The sequence below is a fragment of the Psammomys obesus genome, unplaced genomic scaffold, assembly GCF_907164565.1.
Source record: "Psammomys obesus unplaced genomic scaffold, mPsaObe1.curated_primary_1811, whole genome shotgun sequence".
In the NCBI taxonomy this organism is placed as follows: domain Eukaryota; kingdom Metazoa; phylum Chordata; class Mammalia; order Rodentia; family Muridae; genus Psammomys; species Psammomys obesus.
Genome location: NW_026585504.1, coordinates 36,496,810 through 36,517,926, shown reverse-complemented (window position 1 = coordinate 36,517,926; position 21,117 = coordinate 36,496,810). Strand labels below are relative to the sequence as shown.

Sequence of the window (21,117 nt, the reverse complement as noted above, 5' to 3'; positions counted from 1 at the left end):
TGTGCACCTAAGAAAGCTAAGCAGGAAGGAGGACCCTGGATAAAATGATCAATTCTCACTCAGAAAAACAAATGGGATGGACATTGGAAGAAGGAGAAAACAGGAAACAGGACAAGAGCTAACCACAGAAGGCCTCTGAAAGACTCTACCCATCAGTGTATCAAAGCAGATGCTGAGACTCATAACCAAACTTTGGTCAGAGTGCAGGGAATTATATGAAAGAAGGGGGTGATAATAATACCTGGAGAAGACAGAAGCTCCACAAGGAGAGCAACAGAACCAAAAAATCTGGGTATAGGGGTCTTTTCTGAGACTGATACTCCAACCAAGGACCATTCATGGATATAACCTAGAACCCCTGCTCAGATGAAGCCCATGGCAGCTCAGTACCTAAGTGGGTACCCTAGTAAGGGGACCAGGTACTGTCTCTGACATGAACTCAGTGGTGGGCTCTTTGACCACCACCCCCTGAGTGGGGATCAGTGTTGCCAGGCCACAGAGGAGGACAATGCAGCCAGTCCTGATGAGACCTGATAAGCTAAGTTCAGATAGAAGGGGAGAAGGCCTCCCCTATCAATGGACTTGGAGAGGAGCATGAGAGGAGATGAGGGAGGGAGGGTGGAAGTGGGAGGAAATGGGGGAGCGGCTACAGCTGGGATACAAAGTGAATAAACTGTAATTAATATAAAAAATAAAAATTTAATAAAAAAAAAGAAAATTCCAAGTACATCACGTGGAGGTCTCTGCTCTTGACTCATTTTTCCTGGAGTGCTTTTTTAGCGGTTGTGGAAATGATCTCATACCTCACATGCCTCAAATACTTCTTCATGAGAGAATGCTTTCCCTAACCATCCTCTGTACATCCTCTTTAGTCACCATTCCACAAACAAAACAGCACAGGACGGCATTGCTTATGTTCTTGTTCATTTTTATTGTTCTCTCCATGTTAATGAAGCAGTTTAAATGCCATGAAAGATGAATCTTGAAATTTGAGCTACATGGTATTAGAAGAGACTTTTCTTATTTGGTACATTCTTGGCAAGAGGTATTGAGGCTGGGGGATTTTTCCTGTATAGTCCTTTCACAATCAAGGCGAATGTCTTCAATTTGTGCCTTTTGAGCTTATTCTGGCATTTTCACTTTGACCACAGGCAAAGTAAGAAACAAAAAAAAAAAAAAAGCAGGTAGGAAACATTGATAGAGTCAGAACTAAAAATTTCACACATCAGTGCTTCGGCAACACTCTGACCAAAATGCAATTCTATGAACACATTCTTAGAGAAAAGCCCAGGAACCTACTTCAGCTATCTGTAAAGAAGGAAGACCTAAAAATTAATAAAAACAAACATATTAACATATGCATTTAATATATATTTAACATACTTTCTTCCTTATTTTTTTTCCTTCATCTTTCTTTCTTGCTTGTTTGCTTGCATCTCAACTGCAATTTCCCTCTCCCCTCTTCCCACAGTCTCATCCCCCACCTCCCTTCTTCTCTCCATCAACTCCTCCTCCATTTCTTTTCAGAAAAGTCTAGACCTCAAGAAAGAAAAAAAAAAAGTAAAGCCTCTGCCCTGCAGACTATCAAAACAGATGCTGAGCCTGATGGCCAACTGTCAGACAGAGTGAATGGAATTTTATGTAAGAAGTGGGAAATAGCAAGAGCTGGAGAGGACAGGAACTCCACAAGAAGAGCAACAGAACAAGACAATTTGAACACAGGGAACTTCCCAAAGACTCATACTCCAACCAAGGACTATTCATGGAGATAACCTAGAACCCCTTCACAGATGTAGCCCATGGTAGTTTAGTGTCCAAGTGGCTTACATAGTGATGGGAAAAGGGACTGCCTCTGACATAAATTGATTGGCCTGCTTTTTGATCATCTCCCCCTAAGGGGGGAGCAGCCTTACCAGGCCACAGAAGAAGACAATGCAGCCATTCCTGATGTGATCTGATAGACTAAGATCAGAAGGAAGGAGAGGAGGACCTCCCCTATCAGTGGACGTGGGGTGGAGCATGCATGCAGAAAGGGGAGGTAGGGTGGGTTTGGGAGGGGAGGAGGGAGGGGCTTATGGGGGGATACAAAATGAATAAAGTGTAATTAATAATAATAATAATAATAATAATAAAGAGGTATAAAAAATAAAAAAAAAGAAGGAAGACCTGGGGCGGACCTCATTGAGGCAAGGATTGCCAAGCATGCACCAGGCTCTGACAACCATCTTAGGCAGGAGGAACAGAAATCAATAGGAGAGGAGAAGAGAACAGAAACAAAAATTAAGAGGGGAGAGGAAATTGAGGAGCAACAGTCAGAAAGAGGAGACTTATCTGGTAGTGAGCTACCTAGATTCTGTTAAACTCACTCTAATACAAAAGTAAAATTTAATTTCATAGTGACAATAATTTTGTTTGGGCTGCTATCATATCATCTCACCTAAAACAATATCTAGTATATAACATTCTAACACAGAATGTGGTGTATGTGTTGTATCTCTATATGTTCTCAGATACCAATATGTGCTAATATGTATATTATATGTATATGTGTGTGTATGTGTTTGTATTGATAGATGTACAATACAGATCTTTAAATGCAATGTGTATTTGGATGTGTTACATTCAGTATGATGTATATGTGTATATGCGTGCACCAGTGTGGTGTTTGTGTTTATGTATATGTATGTTTATGTGTGTCTAAAATAAATATAAAAGCCTCATAGTCATTTGAGGCTTAATAAAACTTTTCAAGTAGTGGTCTATATGCTCAAGTTAAAACATTTACAAAATGACCATATATTATCGGTGGCTCTAGTGTCCACATTGTTTAGATGAGGTGAGTGGAGCACTGAGATGAACTTAATTGCCCACTTCTTAGGGCTGGGGAGAGAAGAGCACAAGTTTCAATAACATGCCCCAGACCCTTCATAGTGTCAAACACTACCATCATAGACTAATCTTGGAGAGTAACTGCATCAATAAAAAATTTAGAAGGTGAGATCAGCACACTTGTTTTACAAGAACAATGGAAAAGAAATCCTTCCCACGAATACAAGAACAAATCCTAGCCACAAGCATACTAACTAAAATTGTAAAATGTTTTGCTTTTGTATCATGATTGCTTAAGTTTCCATCCTACAGCTATGGAAATACAATTAAGGTCAATTCAGAGTATCATTAAAGTCTTGACTTTTGTTTTCTGTTGTATTATACTCGAAATGGTGCTTACAGCACCCTTTAGTGAGCATGTTTAGCTCCTCTTCTATGCCCTCATAAAATAGGGGTTATCTGTATGTCTTTCACTAAGGAAGAAATGTTAAGTCTAATATCTAATTCAGACAACTATTGTGTGGTGCACTTTAAATGTCATCCACCGAACCCCCTTCTCAGTGTAATAAAAACATGTGTGAATGAGACCTTAGGCACAGACTCACAGAGCACTTGTTATTTACTGACCTGATGTCTGTGTTTTTGACGATTCCTCCATGTAACAGAGGAAGCAAATGCAACCATGACACAGGACAGTATATGAAAGTTCTCAGTTCAGAAAGATGATAGACGTTTGTTTTGTATTTTTCAAAATAATGTGAAACATAATTTTGTGAATGAGAAATATAAACTTGCATCATTATTTTAAAATTATTACAATATCTAATACTTTATATTCTAGATTAAAAGAAAAAGATAGTAAAAACAGTTATATATTATGTGAAATTTCAGGAATCAATCAGATAATGATTAATTTAAAAACTGAAGATCAATACCCAATGACCATATGACTCATCTCCACCACAGATTCTTGTTTTATTTATTTTGCTTTAGTTCTGCATTGTTTAGCTGTGAAGCTGAGCTATAATCTCTCTCACTCTAAACAATTGGGTGACTTGTCATTGAGCTGAACCCCTAGCCAGTCTGTCTGTCTGTCTTTCTGTTTCTTTGTGTTTGGTTTCTTGTTTGTTTTCTGCATTGCTTGATAGAGATTTGTAATCTAAAAATATTTTGGGCCACAAAATATACACTTGTATAACCTATCTTTTTGACCATTTTACATCTTAAAGGAATTTCAATTCCTTTATAAGTACAGGAATAAAATAAGTAAGTGCAAAGATTAGCCATTAAGATTATGTTTTGAGTGAATACAGACTAATGACAAAGGAATTAAAGGAGGGTGGACAGGAGTGAGAAGACAAAGAGAGGAAAACATGGTATAGAATTTCCAGCCCTGATTCTGCCTCTTTCCACAGGGAGTCTAGGCACCTTGCACAGAAATGCTAGAATTAAAGGAATGAAGCTTAGCTAGGTGGGTGGGTTTGCAGTATCTTGGTCTGGCAGTGAGTGTGGGAGCAAAGTAGCTTCTTCTAGATGGTTTTCAGTGAAACAGCTCATTTTTATTAGGGGGAGAGTGGGGGCGGGCATAAAGGATATATAAACCATGAGGAAGTGGTTAGGGGTTTTCAGGGTGAGTGTTCATCTCTGGCTAGAGCTGATGTGCTGGGAATGCTTCATGTTCGTGGAGAGGAACCCCAGGGACTAACTGCTCATTCCTTATTAGAAAATAGGAGCTTTTAACCTGATTATCTCAATGGAAGCCAAGTCGAAGGCTCAAAGCTATGTGCATTGGGGCATGCAGGCCCACAATAGAAAGGGAGTGGTCTTTACTCCTGCGGGTCTCAAGATGAGTTTTTGAGGGTTTGGATATACCGGGACCTTACTCTTGCTCCAGGCTGGCTCCCCTGTTTGCATGGCTCACATGCCCAGCATAGAACCTTCCATTTATAATACCTCACAGTCTGCCCATTGGCTGAGTAACTCCATATATTCATCTGATACTTCAGAATTCTCTTTAATATATTGTATAGTGATATCCTTATAATTTCTTACAACACACTAGAAAACACTAGTGAATGCACATGCCCATTGGTAGGTGAATAGCTACTCATACTTGATGCTGTTTACAGTGACACATAAGTAGATCTTGAAAGGTTATATGATTCCCTACCTTATTTTTCTGAACTGCAACCTCCTTTCCTCAGCATTAATAGTTACAGAAGTGTACTTTCTTTCTGAGTATACTCCAAAACCACTATTAAAAGTTTAACAAAAAATGTTTTAGCTATGTACTTGACAACAAGCAAATATTGTGATAGCCACAGCCTAAAATTGGAGTAACTATATATTAGTTAACTAGACATCTTTAGATGTACGATTAGTACCTTTCAATATAAAGCAGAACAGGATCTTCAGTGCTCCAGCCCACACTAAAACTCAACCAGCACAAATATCATCCTAAGCCTGTTCATCTCCCAAGGAAATTGAAGAAGTCATTAACAGTCTCCCCTCCAAAAAAAGCCCTGGACCAGATGGCTTCAGCGCAGAATTCTACCAGACCTTCAAAGAAGTGCTAACACCAATTCTCCTTAAACTATTCCACAAAATAGAAACAGAAGGAACACTACCAAACTCATTCTATGAAACCACAGTCACCTTGATACCTAAACCACACAAAGATCCAACAAAAAAGAGAACTTCAGACCTATCTCTCTTATGAACATTGATGCAAAAATACTCAATAAAATACTTGCAAACCAAATCCAAGAACACATCAAAGATATCATCCACCATGACCAAGTAGGCTTCATCCCAGGCATGCAAGGGTGGTTCAACATACGGAAATCCATCAATGTAATCCACCACATAAACAAAATGAAGGAGAAAAACCACATGATCATCTCCTTAGATGCCGAAAAAACATTTGACAAAGTCCAACACCCATTCATGTTTAAAGTCTTGGAGAGATCAGGGATACAAGGCACATACCTAAAGATAGTAAAGGCAATATACAGCAACATCGAATATAGCCAACATCAAACTCAATGGAGAGAAACTTAAATCAATCCCACTGAAATCAGGGACAAGACAAGGCTGCCCACTCTCTCCATATCTCTTTAACATTGTACTTGAAGTCCTAGCCAGAGCAATAAGACAACTAAAGGAGATCAAGGGGATACAAATCGGAAAGGAAGAGGTCAAAGTGTCACTATTTGCAGATGATATGATAGTATACATGAGCGACCCTAAAAATTCAACCATAGAACTCCTTCATCTGATAAACAGAAATAAAGTTTTAACAACTCCAGAGGTACCCTTTAACCTAGATGACAGGTAGAATGAGCTATTATTCCATTTCAAACTCTACCACACAATATAAGCAACTGCATTTCATATAAATCTACAACACAAATATTTCTTCTCCATTAAGTTTAATCTAACAGTCATAATTAATCGATTCCTGAGACTCCATACCAAGTGAGAAAGTATCTATCAGTGTCTGGACAACCTATTTTTAAATTCCTCACTGATAATAAACTCACTACATTCAAGCTCTGTTCTATCCTTAGATAGGACTGAGGGCTGGAATTTTTTTTTTTTATGCAGTACTATAATTGCATTTCCTGTTACTGCTTTCTTTGGTGCATGTTCTGTGCCTTAAAGCACATAAAAGAATTTTAATTACCCTGAAACAACAAAGAAAGCTTGGTTCCTGTCCAGAGCCACAAATCTGTTCCCTCCAAAACCAACACCTCCTGTCCTTGCAGTGTGGTAGATATGACTTGGCTTCAGAGCACAGACCTGCCAACTTTGCTCTTCTCACCCTTTTTGCTTTAACCATATACGCTGGTATTTCAGCTGCAGATCTTTTTGCTTTAATCACAAAGTGTTGAGCTCTATTCTACCCCGGCATCACTACATGGCTAGTTCGCCCAAGGAAAACAAGGTTTAATTAAATCTTAGTGTTGTGCCCACTCTTTACTGGGGTAACTGTTGTTTTCACTTCCCCGTGCCATTAGCAGAATACGGAATGAGACAATATGGAACATAGATTCAGTCCTCTCTACAGAGACTAGCACTGTGTCACTCACAGTTTTTCACTGAACTTACTTTGGGGCTCATGATTATTAACATTGGATGTTGTGTTATTTTAAGATATGTTTTCTTATTTCCCTGTTAAGTAAGAATTGTTGAGAGTGACAACATAGACCTGACTCCACTTCAGATATGAAAACCCAAGTACAAAATGTATCCATCGATACATAGTCCATGGTAGTGTAAAATTAAATGTTTGGGTACAAACGTCACTATTCTAGGTGTTTTGTTTTTTTTTTTTTTTTAGGCAAACTGAATCATTTTGTAATGACTATGGAAAAAGTGCAATTTGTGTAGTGTCTATATACTAGACTAGTGAACTTTCCATACTCATTAGCATGTATAAAGATTGTGACATCATTTTATAAAATGATTAGTTCTGTTCCCTTTATTTCAAGGTAAAAAATCTAAACTGCTTCACAATTAGAATTTGAAAGTATGAAATGCAAAGATTTTTTTAAAAAATTTTTTTGAAAAGATCAAACATGAAAGTGATTGACTTATTTTCTTTATCTTTAGTGAAGCAGTTCCAGATTTTATAAATAGTTTAGAGAATTATTTGATACTGAATAGATTAAATAATTAGGAAATATACAAATAAAAGTTATAGGAGATCCATTGCTGAATGGCCCAGTGTGTGGCTAATTCCTAGCATCTTAATTGAGTAATTGTTAATCTGATTACTCTGTATTCAAAACCAAGAATATCATGAAGTTCTTTAGTGTTTAATATATTATAAAATCTATGATTCTAAAAAATAATAGAAGCCCCTTTCCTGATCTTTGATTTTCTATGATACACCTGCAAAGCTCAAAAATTTGAAATCAATTTTTTACATTGAGAACTTTCATTTAGATCTTCCCATTTATTCATGGAAAATGACCTATTTATTTAATTCAGTAACTTGACATGAACCCAATGGCAGAGATTATAAACAGTCTCGGGGAGGCAAGGAGCACCTTGCCAGACCACAGAGGAAGACAATGCAGACAGTCCAGATAAAACCTGATAGACTAGGATCACATGAGAGGAGAGGAGGACCTCCCCTATCAGTGGACAAGGGGAGGGACATAGAGAGAGAAGATAGAAGAAGAGTGGGAATGGGAGGAGATGATGGAGGAGGCTACAGCTGGGATACAAAGTGAATAAATTTTAATAAATAATAATTAAAAAAAGAAAATTAATGGGATTATTAAATTTTGTAATTCCTTGGTTGGAGAATCAGTCTCAGAAAAGACTCCTGTGTTCCAGATTTTTTGGTTTTGTTGCATGCGTGGAGTAACCTTGAACCTCTGCACAGATGTAGCCCATGGCAGCTCAGTCTCTAAGTGGGTTCCCAAGTAATTGGAACACAGATTGTCTCTGACATGAACTCAGTGGCTGACTCTTTGATCACCTCCCCCTGAAGGGGGAACAACCTTACCAGCCCTTACCAGAAGATAACAGTGCAGCCAGCCCTGATAACCTAGGATCAGATGGAAGGGAAGGAGGACCTCCTCTCTCAGCAGATTTGGGGAGGAGCATGGGAAGAGATGAGGGAGTGAGGGTGAGATTGGGAGGGGATAAGTGGGGTACAAAGTGAATAAACTGTAATTTACAGTTAATTAAAAAAATTTAAAATTCTTGTAATCCCCATTGATGTAACTTCACAAACACACAAAGAAAGAAAGAGAGTAGAAAAGAAAGAAAGAAAGAAACAAAGAAAGAAAGAGAAGTAAAGAAAATGTTGACATTGCAGTTTTCTGAAAGGCTCTGTAGAGAAGTCAATAGAAGGCTCACATTTCTTCCTCCACCATTACTAAAGCTGTCCCTTGACAGCAACAGTGATCCTCAGCCCAGACACAGGGACACGCAAATTCCTCTACTCTCCACACTCAGCATTAAACTTTTTCCACAGCTACTTCTGGCCTAGGAATCCTATTGTTTTTCTTTTAATTTTTTATTAAATTAATTTTTAATTTAATTGATTTTTGTAATTTACATCTCGATCTAAATTCCTCCTCTCTCCTCTCCTCCTTGTTCCTACATCTCATCTGTCCTCCTCTCCTCCTATACCTCCATCCATTTATTGTCAGAGAATGTATGACTTCTTATGGTTATCAGTCCACCTTGTCATATTCAGTAAGACTGAGTGCTTGCATCTTCTTCTGTTGAGACTAAACAAGATTAGGGGAAAGGGATACAACAGCAGGCAACAGAGTCAGAAATAGCCCTTGCTCCTGCTGTTACAGATTTCACATGAGAAATAAGCTGTACATCTGTGTGTGGAGGGGGGAGGGGGAACTAGGCCATTTCCAGAGAGTATGGCTAACCTTCACTCAGATCAAAGTCCTTAAGAAAATATGGTTTCCTTGGAGGAAGCCATATATGTGGTGGAGAAACAAAACAGATCCCATTAATTTATAATACTTAGCATAACCAAGTGTTCAATAACCTTAGGCATCAGGAAAATGCAAATCAAAATGACTCTGAAATTCCATCTTACCCCCATCAGAATGGCTAAGATAAAAACCCAAGTGACAGCAAATACTGGTGAGGATGTGGAGGAAGAGAAATATTCCTTCAATGGTTTGGGAGTGTAAACTTGTGAAAATCAATCTGGCACTTTCTCAGAAAATTGGGAACAGTTTTACTTCAAGACCCAGCTATACATCAACTGGGAATATATCCAAAATATGCTCTACCATACCAAAAAACACTGGCTCAGCTATGTTCATACAACCATTATTCATAATAGCCATAAACTGGAAACAAGCTAGATGTCCTTCAACTAAAGATTGGAAAGAGAAAATGTAGTGGTACATCTACACAGTAGAATACTACCCAGCTATTAAAAACAACATCATGAAATTTGCAGACAAATTATTGGAAAAAATCATTCTGAATGATGTAACTTAGACCTAGAAAGAAATGCATGATATTCACTAACTTACAAGTGGATATTAGCTATAAAGTACAAGATAGCCATCCTACAATTCATAAACACAAAGAAGCTAAGTAGCAAGCAGCATCTAAGGGAGGATGCTTGAATCTCACCCAGAAGGGGAAATAGAGATCTGAGTTGAATGGAGGAAGGTATTTGGGTGGGAGAGGGGAACAGGTTGGTCAAGAGAGAGTGGCACTGTTAGGAAATGTGACCTTTGTGGAATGGAGATGGCCTTGTTGGAGGAAGTGATCATTGTGAGGATTGGCTTTGAGATCTCCTATGCTCAACCTATATGCCCAGTGTGGCACATAGTCTCTCCTTGCTGGCTACAGATCAAGAAGTAAAACTGTCAGAACGATCTCCAGAGCTATGTCTGCCTGTGTGATGCAATTTTTTCCAACATAATGATAACGGAATCAACTACTGAAACAGTAATCCATCCCCCAAATAAATGTTTCCTTTATAAAAGTTGTCATGTTCATAGTGTCTCTTCACAGCAATAAAACTCCAACTAAGACCCAATGAAGAATAAAACAGTGCCACTGACCTAATTTTGCTAAATACTAAAATATTTCTTTGATAGGCATACTTGTAACTATATACAAGTGCAAAACATTTCTACAATATACTCTGAAAATGCAAAAAGAAATCCATGAGTTTTACTGAGGAACAATGTACATATCAAGTTGTCTCATGGAATTGTGATTTCCTCCAATGAATGAGTAATAATCACCAATATATCATACTTCAGATACAACATCCAAATTAATGATACTCATTTCTGGCCTCTGATGCTCTTAAGTTAAATCATTATATGAGCAGTGTCCCAGTACCACCATATCAGTTCATTTACTCTTAATACTGCTAATGATACCAAAGAAGGCTCATTTCTATTATTAGTAATGCCAATGATTGACACATTGGCTGATGATAAAAAATAAGTCACATATGATCTTAATAATGACCATTAGCTAAGTGACTAGGATTTATCAAATTTTAAAAAGGCCTTTTAGTAACTATTTCTCAAATGTGGCTTTTCTAATGGCCCTACTAAGTGTTTATTTAACCCCTAGTTTGATACCTGACCCCTTATTTCCTGTGGTCAAACTTATACTACTGGAATTCTTATATCTTCTAAATTGAAAAACCTTTAAGTTCAATTTTATTGTTATCATTATTATTATTTATAGTTTATTCATTTTGGATCCCAGTTGTAGCCCCCTCCCTCATTTCCTCCATGCCCCACCCTCCCTCCTTCTTCCTACCCTATCCTTCTTCCCTAGTCCATTGAGAGAGAAGTCCTGCTAATTTACTGTCTGAACTTTGTACATCAGGCCCTATCAGGACTTCAGAGATTGCCTCTTCTCCTCTTACTAGGGAGCCCACGTGGAGACTGAGCTGTCTACGGGTTACATCTGAGTAGGGGGTCTAGGTCCTCTATATGTATGGTCTTTGGTTGATGCATCAGTCTCTGCAGTCCCCCCTGGGCCCTGCTCTTTTGCCTTTGTTGGTGTCCTTGTGCACCTCCTGCCCCCTACCAGCCCTTTTATATCCTCCTTCCTCCATAAGACAACTTGTGCTCTTTCCAAAGTTTGGCAATGAGTGTCTGCACTGCCTCGATCCCCTACAACTTGGAGTCTTTTAGGGGACGTCTGTAGTAATTTATGGGTTTCAGCTCTGAATTTGATTATTTACAGCATTCTACTTCTGGGTGAGTCTGCCTCTTTTTTTTTTCTAGTGTTTTCTGGGGTGCTGCTAAGTTGCTTGTATGAGATGTCTCAAATTTCTTTATGAAGGCACTTACTGCTATGAACTTTCCCCTTAGCACTGCTTTCATAGTGTCTCATGAAGTTGGATAAGTTGTGCATTCATTTTCATTGAGTTCTAGGAAGTCTTTCTCTCTTTATTTCTTCCCTGACCCAGATGTTGTTGAGTAGAGAGTTGTTCCGTGTCCATGAGTATGTAGACTTTTGCTATTTCTGTTATTGTTGAGGTCCAGTTTTAGACCATGATAATCTGATATGATACATGGGATTATTTTAATCTTCTTGTATCTATTGAGGCTTGCCTTTTTTTTTTCTTTTTCTTTTCTTTTTTTTTTTTTTTTTTTTTTTTTTTTTTTTTTTTTTTTTTTTTTTTTTTTTTTAATAATTTGTATTTTTTGAATATTGGTTACAGTTTGTTAACTTTGTATTCCTGATGTATCCCTCTCCCTCCCAATCTCACCCTCTCACTCTCATCTCCTCCCTGCCCCTTTCCAAGTCTACTGATATGGGAGAACCTCCTCCCCTTCCATCTGATACTGGTTTACCAGGTGTCTTCAGGACTGGCTTGCAGGACTAGACTCCTCTGTGGCCTAGCAGGGCTGCTCCTCCCTGGGAGGAGGGCGGTGTCAAAGAGCCCGCCATTGAGTTCATGTCAGAAACAGTCCCTGTTCCCCTTATTAAGTTACCCACTTGGATACTGAGCTACCAAGGGCTACATATGAGCAGAGGCTTCTAGGTTACATTCATACATGGTCCTTGTTTGGAGAAACCGTCTCAAAAAGACCCCTGTGCCCAGATATATTTGGTCCTTCTGGAACTTCTGTCCTCTCCAGGTCATATTAACTCCCCCCCCCTTTTTTTTTTTTTTTTTGATTCCCTACACTCTGTCAAAGGTTTGGTTATGAGTCTCAATATCTGCTTTGATACATTGCTGAGTTGAGTCTTTCAGAAGCCATCAACCAAGTTTGTAGCAGCTTTATTTATACTAGCCAGAACCTGGAAACCATACAGATGTCCCTCAGTGGAGGAATGGATACAGAAATTGTGGTACTTTTACACAATGGAATACTACTCAGCAATTAAAAACAAGGAAATCATGAAATTTGCAGGCAAATGGTGGGACCTAGAAATGATCATCCTGAGTGAGGTATCCCAGAAGCAGAAAGACACACAAGGTATATATTCACTTGTATAGACCTATAAGATAGGATAAACATACTGCAATCTATACACCTAAAGAAGATAAACAAGAAAGAGGACCCTGGGTATGATGATCAATCCTCACTTAGAAAAACAAATGGGATGGATATTGCATGTAGGAGCAAACAAGTGACAGGACAGGAGCCTACCACAGAGGGCCTCTGAGGCTTGCTTTTTTGCCTGACTATATGGTCAACTTTGGAGAAGGTTCTGTGAGGTGATGAGAAGAAGGCATACTCTTTTTCTGTTTCGGTGACTATTCTCTATATATCTATTAAGTTCATTTTATTTAAGACCTCAGCAAGTGTCATTAGTTCTCTAACATCTGTTTTTGATGATCTGTCCCCTGGTGAAAGTGGAGTGTTGAAGACTCCCACTATTGATGTACTGGAATCGATGTTAGATTTCAGCTTTAATAATGTTTCTTTTATGAACGCAGGAACTCTTGTGTTTGGGCATAGATGTTCAGGACTGTGATGACATCCTGATGGAGTTTTCCTTTTATTAGAATGAAGTGTCCCTCCCCATCTCTTTTGATTAATTTTGGTTGAAAGTCTATTTTATTAGATATTAGTATGGCTACTCTAGATTGCTTCTTGGGTTCATGTGCTTAGAAAGCCTTTTTCCAGCCCCTTTCTCTGAAGTAGTGTCTGTCTTTGTTGCAGAGGCGTGTTTCTTGAATGCAGTAGAATGTTGAATCCTGTTTCTGCAACCATTCTGTTAGTCTTTGACTTTTTATTGGAGAGTTGGATCCATTGATATTGATAGAAATTAGTTACCAATGATTGTTTGTTCCTTTTATTATGGAGTTGTTGGTGATTTTCTGTTTGTGTGCTTGTTTTCTTTTGCTCAAGTTGAATATATTTTAATGCCAAGATCATTTCTGAAAATCTTCACTGATGTTCAGTCTGTCTGGGAAATGGGTACCCAAACCTTAAAATTCCTTACATTTGAGTAGTTTTCATTTCTTAGGCCTAATTCTGAAATTTATGCCTAAGACAGTTTTCCAGCTCCAAGATAGCCATTGAATAGAACAAAAATAGTGTAAAATGCAACCACAACTGTAGAGATTTTGAGTTTCTATGTGCCAAATACCAGGCTAATTACTGTGCATTCATTAATTTATTTATTCTTACCAACAATTATATTAAGTAGGATGAGAGTTTTCATTTTACATACAAAAGAAGATAGTTTCAGGCTCTTGCCAATCAATGTATCTTAATAGGAAAATACCAAGTTATGAATCCAAAGAGTTGTATTTCATTGCAAGATTAATTATCTTCATGATTAAGCAAACATTGGTAGACTAGGCTGGCCTTGAATTCACAGAGATCTGCCTGCCTCTGCCTCCTAGGCTGCTGGGATTGCAGGTGTGCACCACTGTGTCTGGCTCTGATATAACCCTACTAGCATATTTCTCCATTTATTTCCAAATATTTTTTACTACTCTCTTTTAGAGCTTTTGCTTACTTAGTAGTTTCTCCTCATTTATTATAAAATTTGTATTTCTGGTGGGATCACTTCTCTGATCTTCATTATGCTATCATAGGATCTAGTACTCTTCTTGAAAACATTAAGCGTTCTTAGCATAACTTTTAGGAAAAAAATGAGTGGGATTGGTAGAACTTGGTAGAATATGCTCAGTTCTAGGCTTTTATTGTCCCCTTAGTTCCACATGAAAAGAGAAGCCATGACATCATTTAAGTCTCTTTCTAACATTCTCCACTCTCTGGAGAATGTTTTATTTGTTTGTTTGCTTGCTTGCTTGGTAGGCTTTGTGTTTTAAAATCTGTCATATAAGGACCTACTTTGTCTTCTGACAATGGTATGAAGAAAGAGATGCTAATTAACATATGTTCTTTACACCATACATCGCAGGACCCATGGTTCTTAAATCAGGCTGACTTAAACCCTATCAGAAATTCTGCACCAGTTAAATATTAAAGAAAGCAACATAAATTATTAGCAGAGTACATTAAATTGCTTGTCAATGAATCCTTTTTCAACTATGTATATTAATTTGTTACTCCCAATTTTGTGTACATACTTAGGCAGTCATATGTGCACTAACATACATATATGTGTATATACATATGTATATATATATATATATATATATATATATATATATATATGACTTATATTTGACCTATCTCAAAAATTATTATTCTGAATTCCAGATTCATTGAAGGGATGCTGTAAGATTCTCTCAGAAGCTCTCTCTTCATTTTGAGACCTACTTTTCCTTATTTCACTGATGTTTTATTTGTAATTTAAGACAGGAACCACTGCGACATCTTTAATCATAGATTCTTTCATATTAATCTGATTGAGAACATAGGATAGAAAATGAGTTCCTGGAAGAAGAATGAGTGAAGATTTAAAACAGTCTGCAGTATAGAGTAGGGTGTGCAGAATAACTTTGATGATGTTATAATCTATGCTGCTAAAGAATTCCCATTTTTCACAATTATCTATGGAAAAATGCCCTTCAGGGAAGATGTGTGCAATTGCTGGATGCATTTTACATTCTTCATGGTTAAGAACAAATCCTTTCACTGATGATGTCAATATGACACCATCACCAGCCTGAAAATCTTCTGACATTAGAAATCCATGAATACTGGAAGCGGTTGACTAGACTAGAAGGTGAGTCAAGAGACCATGTTCTACGTTGGCATCGGCAAAATCCAAGCATCCAAAGCTCCTAATTCAAGTTGAGCTTCTCGTTAATCTAAATGTTAATGTAAACTTAAACTATGTCACGTAGATTTGAAACTGTTTTCTATGAATATCACATAACTGAGTTCTCTTACAGAATAATCCAAATGGACAACCTTTCACATCAACCTATTTCAACCAAGTGAAAACATGACTATCCTTTTTTTCCCTGTTTCTCTTATTGCTTTTCTGTTTTGCTTTATTTTCAAACATACAAAAACATTTTCTTCATTAATTCATTCATTCTGCAGAGAAAAAAATAGAAAGAAGCAGAGATAACTTCAGTGCTCACTTGTTAAAAAGTGAACAATACTTTTTTTGTTGGATTATATTTGTACGTGTATATTGTTTATGTATGCATATAAACACATACACACATATAGGCATACATATCTCTGATGGAAAATGCAGTTTACAAAGGCACATTACATTAGGTCAATATAAACTATCTTGTAATGATGATGATGACAATAATGCCATCTGTACACTGTTTCCAGACACTCATGCAATCAATGAACTTTATAAAATCTTCATAGTTTGATCCCTAAAGCAACAGGGAAAAGGAAAAAGGTCTTGTTCTGTAATATAAGTTAAGATAATAAGGGAAGAAGATTCTAAACTACTTCTCAAGGTTCTTAAGGAACCATTGTTAAGGCCAACGAAATTGAATATAGGACCCAATTGATGAGAACAGGAGGTGGGTCAACAAGTGTGGCCCAGGTGGAGCCATTATTCTTCAGAATGCCAGAATGCATTAAAATATGAAATAGGAAGGCACATGGGTTATGCAATCAGTCACATCCATCACCTCTGCCACTTTTGTCTTGCATAGAGACTAAATTCAACTTCTATGCCTCAGTTTCTTTAACAACAAAATGGCAAACTTGATTTGATTCTTTTTTTTTGCAGAATAGTAATGAGGCTTAATGTTTAACTGATACAGACAGTTTAATTCATAGTCAAAGGCATGAAACATGCACCCTTCTTCATTTCAGCAACAGCAGGGAATAAATCTGATCAGTCAGTATAAAAATTCTCTCTTGGAATAATGCTTTCAGCAAACACTCGGTTCTTAAATTTAGGATTCCATTCTGTTTGGAAAAGACAAAGACATAAAATACCAATTAGAAATGCATCTTTTATCAGAACTATTTTTCCTTGGAAGACTGGCAAGGTAAAACTAAAATATGCCACCCCTGCAAGCTACTTTATGACTCTCCTATTGTTTTTATCATCCCTTCACAGTTCCAAACTTTGTTCCTCAGAAAGTTAGACAGCTGAACTACTAATTACCAGTTCTCACAAAATTATTTTAATTTTCTGAATAAAAATATCAAATTTTTGCTAAATTTCAACAGGGAGATGGTTGTTTTTTTTGTATTTGTATTCGAACTTCATGTCAATTTGTTATAGCCTCCTTTGTACTATTTGTCAAGAAATAGTTTCACAGAAAGTAGGAAGCCAATAGTTGCATATTGATAGTATATGAAAAGTCTCTTCATGAAATCATGAGGGTTTTGCACCAAAAATATACCTACTATAACAAATCATGTTGTTGGAAGTAAAATGAGAGAACTTGAGAGAAGGCCAGGATTTAGTCTTTTGTTCCTTCGTTCCTTTGTTTGTTTGTTTGTTTCTGAGACAGGGTTTTAAGTATGACAACCCTATCTCCAACTTTTGTGTACTCAAAGGTGACCTTGACCTTTCATCTGGAAATTCACTGAGTACTAAGATTACAAGTGTACCCTACCTTATGTAATTTATGAAGTTCCAAGAATCAAGCCTAGTCCTTCATGCATAATAGGAAGTACTCTAACAATTGAGCTACAGTCCTAGGTATTTAGACACTTTTTTAAAAAATATATAATTACTTCAATTCTCCTTTCTCTTTTTATCTTCCAGTTCCTCCCATGTCTCATACCTCCTCCCTCCTAAATTTATGGTCTCCAATGCTTTAACCTCTAATCAACATATAACTACAACCTTCTGAGCCTGTACATTGTTACCTGGATGTGTATATTTCTAAGACTGACTACTTTACTGGGTTTTGGATAAGCAATGAGGAGCTTATCATTAGGGAAGACAAAAATCTGCTGCTCTCAGCAATGGTTGCTTGTCTGTAGCTCATGATCTAGTATTGGTACCCTGTAAGACTTCTCTTATCTACTTTGGAATGCCAGTTATTGTTGGAATTACTCAGCACTTGTTTAGGTAGCCACATTGCTAAGATTTCATGGGTGTGGCTTCACTGTCATGGCTAGAAGATGCAATCTCGGAGCAGATTGACAGTTCCTTTGACTTTTAAATACCCGAGGCCTCACTCTCTCTCTCTTTTGCTAGAATTAGTTAATATTTCTTTGTATTTGAAAATAACTTGGTATAGAAACAATATCATGGGATTTTTCTTATGGGTCTGCATTCTGCAAGAAAGCAAATTGAAAATTGGGCATTGAGATTTCCCCTTGAAATTTTATATCTGCACATATTAATATATCTTTATATCTTTATATATATATATATATATATATATATATATATATATATATATATATATATTCATTAAAATGTATCCACTTTGTATCCCAGCGATAGCCCGCACCCTCATCCCCTCCCAATCTCATCCTCCCTCCTGCCCTCATCTCCTCTCATACCCCTTCCCCAGTCCACTAATGGAGGAGGACCTCCTCCTCCTCCATCTGACCCTAGCCTATCAGGTCTTATCAGGACTGTCTTTCAGAATCTTCCTCGGTGGCCTGGTAAGGCTGCCTCCTCCCTCAGGGGGAAGTGATCAAAGACTCAGCCACTGAGTTCATGTCAGAGATAGTCCCTATTCCCATTACTAGGGAACCCATTTGGAGACTGAGCTGCCATGGGTTACATCTGTGCAGGGGTTCTAGGTTATCTCCATGAATGGTCCTTGGTTGGAGTATCCGTCTCAGACAAGACCCTTGGGCCCAGATTTTTTGGTTTTGTTGTTCCTCTTGTGGAGTTCCTGTTCCCTCCAGGTCTTTCTATCTCCCCCTTCTTTCATAAGATTCCCTGCACTCTGCCCAAAGTTTGGCTATGAATCTCAGCATCTGCTTTAATACCCTATGGGTAGACTCTACCCAGGCCTCTCTTCTGAGATGTTGGCTAGTCGGCGTGAAGGGTCTGGCTCAATTCCCAAATGCCTGAACCTCAGGTAAAGGGGTTATATTGCAGATGTATCCATAAGGAATGGGGTCCTCTTCTCTGTTTTTATTTGCATTTTGACGAATTATGGTTTTATATAATGGTCTCCTACTGCTTTAAGAAAAGAATCTTTTTATATGAGTTGTTAGATATCTGCTTCTCTGTAGTATAATGATAATTATTTAAAGTATCTACTGTTAGGAATTATACTGCTTTAGGAAAGTAGTGATACTGGGTTCTCTAAGATCTGGCGCCTTAGTAGCAATTTTATTTGTTTGTTTTTAATTTAATTTAATTTATATATTTATTTATTACAATTTATTCACTTTGTATCCCAGCTGGAGCCCCTCCCTGGTCTTTTGGCCCTTTCCCTAGTCCCCTGATAGGGGAGGACCTCCTCCCCTTCTAAATGACCATAGCCTATTAGGTCTCATCAGGGCTGGCTGCATCATCTCCCTTTATGGCCTGACAAGGCTGCATCCACCAGGAGGAGGTGATCAAAATGCAGAATAAAGAGCTTTATGAGTCAGTGAGGTTTGGATACTCCTTCAAAATTGGTTGGCTCATCATTGTAGAGAAAAAATTATATCCAGTCAGAATGTTTGATTCAATGGTTTTTTTTTTGCCTATTTTCTTTTTTTCCTGTATTAGACTGATAAATTACAACTGTAGTGTAGATTTCTGGTATTTATGTACCTACTTGTATATTTTCATGGAAAAAAGTACTGGGAATTGAGCCTGAACCTTCATGTGTACTAGCCAAGCATCCTACCACCAAACTACCATCTCAGCCCTGATTTTCCTGTGTTTTAGGTCTGCTTAGCTATTGAGAGTTCTAACAAATTGATAATTACAGCTAACTTCAAAAGAAAAGTGAAAAAGGCTTCTAATTTGAGCGTAACTACTTTTATGCAAAAGGTGTTCCCAATAACATTCATATGACATGCTTTCAACCACCAAACTCACTGAATATTGACAAAAAAAAAAAAAAAAGAAAGAAAGACTAATAAATTCAGGGGTGAATAAACTGGAACAAAGGTACATACATAAATACACGCTCCAGGATAAAAACATTACATGTAAGCATATATATATATATATATAGTTGCCTTATTTTACCCATAATTTATATTTACTAATGACATAGCATTGAGTTACTGTTCTGTCATTTCCAATTACAAAATTCTACCGAGAACATACAATAAGTTGACATATTTAACTCTATATTTGTCTTCATGAGTATATTGTAATTTAAATGTGTAATCTCTGTATTTTTCCCTCCAGCTATGAAGAACCATCACCAATAAGGATACAGAAATTATATGTTACTACTTTGGATTCTCTCAGGAAGAGAAGAGCCAACTAGATACACGTAAGGTAGGTTCAAGTCCCTTGTCACCTCTGTTCTGTGAACCGGCATACTAGCTGTGTATGTTAAGAACAAGATGAGGTTGAATATGGTTAAAGAACATACAAACAGAAAACCAGTAAGCATTTGAAAAAAAAAAAAAAAAAAAAAAAAACACAGTTTGTCACGTTTAGTATCAATATTGGGCATACTTGATTACCAGGTTCATAAAGTGCAGGGCAGCAGCAGGCTTTCCCACAGTAGCAGTCCTGAAACCCTTCAGAAGTGTACCAGATCCTCCATCTTCGTGGGAGCAACCCACTGCGAAGGTCCGGAGAAAGTTAGGGAATATCTTTGAAATTGACAAAATCCTTCTCCAGGGATCGTAAATCCATGATTAACTTATATTGACCAAGAGAACGGAGAATAATGGAAGGATGGTAAAGCAGGGGAGATACTGAAAGTTATCATCGTATGGAAAAATTAGTATAAGACATAAATATTACTCTTTGTCATCAATGAAGATTGGGAGAGACCTGACAGAAAGCAGAAGGTCTCTCACATGATTCCACCATGGTTTTTATCACTTACTGCCATATTAAGAGAATTTGGGGTTGGTGGTTATAGAGACAGCCAGGGAACTGAAATGCTCCCTCTTCTAAAAAGAAATCCAGATCTTTGGCATATTTTAACCAGATTCCTGCTACATGTGATTTTTTTTTCGTACTATTAAAACTTTTCTCTGTTACTGCATAGCTGATGGCAGCAGACTAGACCACATAAATTATTTTTTATTTTATGACATACAAATAAATTACTATTCAAAGCATTTGTGGAGGAAACAGTTTATAAATACAGTTAGTGACCTTAACTAATCCCTTAATGTACCAGTTTCGATGAGAATTTGAGGATCTACTTTATTAAATCATATACATGTTTGGATTTTATTTGTAACTAAAAAGGAATCCAAGAAAAATATATATGGAAAATAACAAAAAAAAAAGAGTAATAAATTTTAAACAAAGCCAAATAATAGTGTGAATCAAGGATGATAGACCAAG

General features: G+C 37.3%; 1 protein-coding gene across 4 annotated transcripts in view; it reads left to right on the top strand.

The window, feature by feature from the left end:
* The window catches only part of Lrrc4c (leucine rich repeat containing 4C), a 1,364,812-nt gene that overhangs the window by 1,111,620 nt on the left and 232,075 nt on the right, over positions 1-21,117 (top strand). For all 4 annotated transcript variants that reach the window (XM_055599890.1, XM_055599907.1, XM_055599872.1 and 1 more), the window contains one exon: positions 19,993-20,085. The gene's annotated coding sequence lies outside the window, so the exon portion shown is untranslated. The remainder of the gene's footprint in view (positions 1-19,992; positions 20,086-21,117) is intronic.